We start from the raw sequence: 6,250 nt of genomic DNA on the forward strand, positions 1-6,250 counted from the left end.
TCTGTCTCTCCCTGTCTCAAAAATAAATAAACGTTAAAAAAAGTTTTTTTTAAGAAAATAAAAATATCTGAAATCCAACCCTCCTTGTAAAGAAGTCACCCATATTCAATAGCAAAAAAAAGGGCAGGGGAGGCAAATATCCATCAATAAGAAACAAGTAATTTGTCTCTTAGTTGCAAGTTTGTACCATAAAAAAAAAAAAAAAATCATTCCTACTTTCCCACCACCCAGCCTCTGATAATCACCATTTGACACTCTGTTTTTATGAGTTTGGCTTTTTAGATAGAACATAAAGGTGATATCATACAGTATTTATCTTTATGGATTCATCCATTGACTGGCACTTATGTTGTTTCCATATCTTGTCTATTGTCAATAATGTAGCAGTACACATGGGAGTGCATACAAATAAATAAGAAACAAGTAATAATACCCAGACTAAGTCATACTATGCAGTAACTAAAAACAAGAGATGAGGACATACACTGGAAGATAAACTATAAACCCAGAGTTTGATTCCAGTGGATCTGCGTGTATGTCCAAATGAGGTCACCATGGGAAATGCCCTGAATTGTAGACAGTGGTAATGCCCTGGGTGGGTGGGGGGGGGGGGAGGCAGTGACTTGACTCACTCCAAATACTTTGGGTCCTTGAAAAAAAAGTCACCAAAAGTCACGATAAAGATGACATGGAAGGAGAGACAGCAGAAACAGGAATCTCTCTACATTTGCAAGAACATCCACCAGGAAGGAGGGAATAAAGGTATCTGGAACCATTTGCATGATCTATATTAACCTTAAGGGGAAGTGCTTGGCTGAGGCTGGGAAGGGATGGGGCACCACTCTGAGAAGGCTCTTATTTTTGTGGAGTGGGTAGAAACTAGAAATAACATGTTGCCACTGATAATAACAATATGTTGGGTCTTGTCTGGAGATCTCAGAACACTTTTAAGGCACACATTTCTTATCCTTGGGAGACAGTCTGATAGCATCGTCCATAGGGTAATTAAGGGCTGCTAGTCTGACCACACAATGAATCATTAGAAAGCCCAGAATCAGAACTCTGACTTGGAGCCTGCCTGGGTTCTGGAATGTGTTGCCTCATACTGTCTTAGAACTTTAACTCTGGCAGCCACCTGCCAGACTAGCCAAGCCTGCCTAACCTCTGCTCACCTCAGCTTAAACGTCACTTCCTCAGAGATACCTTCCCTTCACCTGCTGCAGCTCTCACTTGCCTCCTGGGATCCCCACGGTCTGTCCTTCTATCTGCATTGGGGCTTACCACCTGTGGCGCTTACCCCTCCAGCAGACTGCAGGGCGTCCCCTGAGCAGGGGCCTGCTTCATCCTCTCTGTTTACCACTACATCCCTAACACCAATACTTCCAGAATCACTTCACGGTGGTTCCCTCTATCTCAAACCTGGCATTTGAAACTTGGTGTTAGGTAGGTGGGGTTGCCAAGGAAGATGCTGGAACAAATCCCTGCATTTCCTGAGCGGGTTAGCTGGTGACTGTGTGAACCTACAGTCCCTGTGGTATGTGTGATTCAGTGCCCTCAGCCTGGCATTCGGCCGTTTGGTGAGATGAACGCCTGCCTACACCCAAGACTCCAGGTGCTCAGCTGCAAGCCTGGTGGTTAGAAGTGGCACAGGGGCAGACCCAGAGGGGAGGGAGGGACACAGGTGACTGTATCCCTCAGCCACGTGGCCTTGCCAGGCACCAGGGAGCCAAGGAACAAATGAGGGGTGTTGCCAAGGAGGGTGAGTATCACCCTTCCTCCAACTCCTCCGCCAGCAGCAGCCCCCGCCCTGTGGGAAAGACAGGCTGAAAATCCCTCCTCTGAGACCCAGGGGAATTTTCAGCTTTTCCCTGCTCCCTTGGAGGAGGAGACACCGAAGTGCAGCTCTCGTGTGTGGTTCTGTTGAGCTCCACCAGATCCCTCCCAGTCCCTAAGTAGCGAGAAACAATGACAGTGAGCAGATGTTTGCCCCCAAGCTGCTCAGGGCGGAGGCAGCATCTCCCACTCCTGCCTTGGTGTGGGAGCCCCCCCCCCCTCCCTGGAGGAAGAGGATGCCTCCCAGTGGGTGGGAAGAGGGAGGGGTGGGGCGTAGATTGAAGGAAGGAGAGCCAGGCCTAAAAGGTGCGGCAGATGGTGCCGAAAGGGAAATTCCTGTGTGCCAGAGCTGGTGTCCTGGTTCTGTGTCCCAGCAGCTCTCTCCCCCACCCTCACCCTTCTGAGCTCATACTTCATGATACCCTCGTAAACGGAGTCCTGGGGTGGAAGGCCCCGCACCTTGCCCAGTGCACAGGCCATCCTACGCCTTCCTAAACCTTCATCCCCCACCTGCATGGGCCTTGCCTCCTTGGCCAGTCAGAATGATTTGCCAACAGCTTAGGGCCTTCTGTGCCTAAAGCCCACACTGCTTCCCCGGAACTTTACTCAAGTCTTATTCCCTAGAGCTGCAGAACATTTCTAGCATCCTGGGAAATCGCTGAGTTGTTTGCGTTATCCTGTCTTCACTCACTTCAGATCACGAGTAGAGAGCAACAAAGCCGGAGACCCTCAAGGTTTAGGATTCCAAGGTTCAGTGTGCGCCTGACTGCTCAGCTGGGAGTTTCCTTTGCTTTTATGGATTTCAAGGGAGAACCACTTTACCAGTCAAGTAAATGGACCCCTAAAAACAGTGGACCCCCAAAACCACTGGACAGGAGTTTAGGGAGGTAGGGGTGCCATTCCTCAGGTGGATCAAAAGCAGACGAAGATTCCCTTGGGGTGGGGGAGGACCTAGGTCCCCAGGTGTTCTCTGTGGGGAAACAGACTACTGCCCTCCTCTGAATAGAATTGGAGGTCCCCATCCTCCTCAACACCCCCACCTCATCTCTACTATGGAACATTTTCATTTTTTCTTGGTAGAATGGGAAGCACTTTTCAAAGTTACGAGAACCTTCTGATCATGGCACTATTGGATATCCGAGAGCCGAGAATCATTTTTGTCTTCCTACAGGTGAGGGAAATGAGGTCACTTGTCAAGAAATGTACATTTTCTCAGAAAACATTGTTGCAATGGAAGCAGCAAGGCATAAAACAGAACCCAGGAACTGTTGAAAAGGTCGGTGGGTGTGTGTTCCTTGGGACTAGAGAGCCACCACAGACAGACTCATTCTTGGATGACATTCTGACTCTAAGCCTTCAAAATCCCTCTTGGAGAGTGACGATCTGCTGGTTGGTGCTGGGATTCAGGTCACCCTCCTCACTGTAGGTTGGTGGCCTGACATTTCCAGGCCATGGCACAGTCTCAGACTTACCAGATCCTGTAACCCATGATCTGCTCTGCCTTTCAGCTATCACCCACCCTGTCTGAGCCTCAGTTCACTCACTTGTATCCAGAAGCCTCAACAGATAATTGAATAATTAAGTGAAATCACGTAAGTATGAATGGCTCTGATAGATCATAAGAACTCCAATATTACTTTCCCCTTTTCTTAGGTTTCCCTTAAAGAGAAGTGGGGGTGGGGCATCCCTAAACGCAGACCTCCTCACTGCTCAGAGGCAAAGCCCACTGGCCAAAGTCCTGACAAGGTAACACCCGCTAGTTCCTCCTGAACGTTCTCTGCCATGAGGATATAGTAGATAGTCTCAGCCTCGCAGGACGTCGGTAGCACTCTCTCTGTTTTCACAGCTAAGGAAACTGAGGCTCAGAAAGATGAAATAGTTTATCCAAGGTCACAGAATTACAGAGGACAGCAAGGCTGGACTTCAGACTCTCAATCCCCTGTATTAACCACCAGACAGTGTTACCTGCCTCTTGCCCACCACTGCAGCAGAAAGGCAAACTCATTCCTGCATTCACCTCATAAGAACCTTGGCGTTATCTTCCTGGGGAGGCCTAGCCAGCCACACAAACAACCAAAGCAGTTTAGGGTGAAGGTCAGGGGCTGGCCGAACACGGGAGGCAGTCTCAGGCTGTGTCTGGCTGTGATTATGTCAGAGACTGGGCTGAAATACTGTAAGTGGTTAGGAGGGTGAAAGCGTGGGGTTGGGGGGGGTGGGGCTGGTTAATTGAGATGGGAGGGGAAGGTGGGGGGGAGTAGGCACATCCAAGCTTTCAGATCCGGTGCTGTTCCTGTAAACAAGTACAACCCTCAGCTCCCTGGAGGGCCTGAGGAGCAAATGTGCGCATCTCTGCCTCCTTCCCAGCAGCTGTTCGCTGGAGGACACAGCCCTGCCATCTCCACAGTCCTTCACCAGGCTTTCCCCAGCCCCCAGCTCCAGCCTCAGGAAGTGGAGCTGCTGAGAATCTCTCCTCCAGCCTCGCCTCCTGCAGAGAGTGTCCTCTGCGTGAGCATTTCCTGGCCTAATTAAGCTGGGTAATGAGTAGCTAAGAGGGAGGGGATAAAAGCCCTAGGCGGCTTAGAGCTGGGACAGTTTATGACAGGGGCGTCTGCAGCTGGTGACACTCTTAGGAAAGTTATTTCTCATAACCTGGGAAGTTGCATGCTGTTTCCATAGCACAGTGAGCCCCAAGGTAAGCACAGGGAGTATTGCACTTAAGAGGGACCAGCTGGAGGGTCCTGAGAGGGTCCTGAGAGGGTCCTGAGTGGGGTGGTACTGGGGAGGTCTGAGAAAAGGACTGATCCCAGCTGCGGAGCAGTCCTGAGCCGCCCAGGCTAATGCCCTTGGCTTAGCCCCAGGCCGGGGTGTCCTTGGTGACCACGTGTGACTCCCCAGGGCTGGGGTTTTATGTTTCATTTGAATGATAGGACTGTGCACTGTGGGCAGTTTCCTAAGACCGTGTCCGCCCCGAGTAAGGAAATCTGAGCCAGACGCTGATCCTGACTCCCCTCAGTCCTCTTTTAAGGTGCCCAATATTGTGTCCTGGAAAATACCAAGCGCCCAGCAGCCAAGCAGGAGCCCTGGGGGACTGGGGAAGGCTGACAGCAGCCTGGCCTTTCAGAGACCTTCAAAGGCCAAAAGTTGACTGTTTCCACTTCCAACCTCTGCCTCAAGAACCCAACTCCACAACCACAGCCTGCATACCTTGGCACCGTGTCTATTTCATTTGTTTAAATCACTTTGCACTCAGGCATTAGTTGGCCACCCCCCACCCCGCACCCCCTGCTCTGGTGTGTGAGGGGGAGGCAGTGTGTTGGGGCCTGGGTCTTGGAGTACGTTTCATCACTAGAACAGGGGTTTCCCCTGTACAATCAGGGCTTTGGCGATGCCTAGCCTCCAATGTGCTATGAGCGCACAACCTCCACTGTCCATGAGTGGGGGGAATGGCCAAAACGTGGCCACATTTCCCAGGCCTTTCAAACTAGGGGACAATATGTGCACTTTTACACCCAGGAGCAACTTGCTCTGATTATCAGTGTAGAGAAGAGCTGTACCCAGTGAATGTTACTGATGATGGAAGAGCTCAGCCTTCCTCCTGCACTCCAAAATCGCTATTTTGAACTTTTCTAATTTTCTTTCTTTTTTTTTAAGTAGGCTCCATGCCCAATGTGGGCCTTGAACTCAAGATCAAGAGTCATATGCTCTACCAACTAAGCCAGCCAGGTGCCCCTTGATCCTTTCTAATTTTCTGAAGAAGACTGTTTCAGGCCATGTCCTCAGAACCCCACTTCCTCTTGGTGGCCAGAGCTCAGGGCCCACGGCTACAGGAAATTTGCAGAGTCCCTCCTTTTTTTTGTCTCTCTTCACTCTCTCCCCTTTGCTGTTCTCATAATCTTATCTACCCTCTTGGCCTGCTTCTCTTTCTTTTTAACCCATTTTTTATTGAGATATAATTAACATAATTTGTATGAGTTTAAGATATAAAAAAACAGTTTGTTCCATGTACATATTGTGAAATGCTTCTCTTTCTAAAGGAGAATGGTCAGATCACAAATAACCTGGTGTCTCCCATCTTTCCCTCCTGCTGTAGTTGTCCTTGGAATGGAAGGAGACTTGGTGGCCAGATGCCTGACTGGGGAGGGCAGGTCTGAGCTGCACCCCCCTCGTCTGCAAGGACGCCTGGGACTCTCAGAATTCTGAAAGGAGGGTTCTGGAGTTCAGAAGAGGGGAGAGCAGGCCTGGTGGCTTTCACTGTGACCTGACCACCCTGCACTGGGTGGCCAAGCCCAGAAGTCTCTGGCATCCTCCAGCCCTGCAGCAGCTGGGCAGGCCCTGGGAGCCAACTTACTCTGAATGTGTAATCCTGGTTAAAAAGAGAAAGGGGGAAAGATCTTGTAACTTCCCAGGACACAGACAA

At 50.1% G+C, this 6,250-nt stretch overlaps 1 long non-coding RNA gene across 5 annotated transcripts; it reads left to right on the forward strand.

The window, feature by feature from the left end:
* Positions 1-1,124: 1,124 nt before the first annotated feature.
* Positions 1,125-5,838, forward strand: LOC132694927 (uncharacterized). 5 transcript variants are annotated; one of them, XR_014137906.1, is made up of 6 exons: positions 1,125-1,251; positions 2,530-2,662; positions 2,914-3,004; positions 3,342-3,425; positions 4,201-4,338; positions 5,485-5,838. It is a non-coding gene; the product is annotated as an uncharacterized LOC132694927 (long non-coding RNA). The 5 variants fall into 5 exon arrangements; XR_014137905.1 differs by having other exon boundaries at positions 5,488-5,838; XR_009617541.3 differs by having other exon boundaries at positions 1,125-1,759; positions 4,201-5,838.
* The last annotated feature ends 412 nt before the right edge of the window (positions 5,839-6,250 follow it).

This window comes from Panthera onca, chromosome B4 (assembly GCF_046562875.1).
Source record: "Panthera onca isolate mPanOnc1 chromosome B4, mPanOnc1 haplotype 2, whole genome shotgun sequence".
Classification (NCBI taxonomy): Eukaryota; Metazoa; Chordata; class Mammalia; order Carnivora; family Felidae; genus Panthera; species Panthera onca.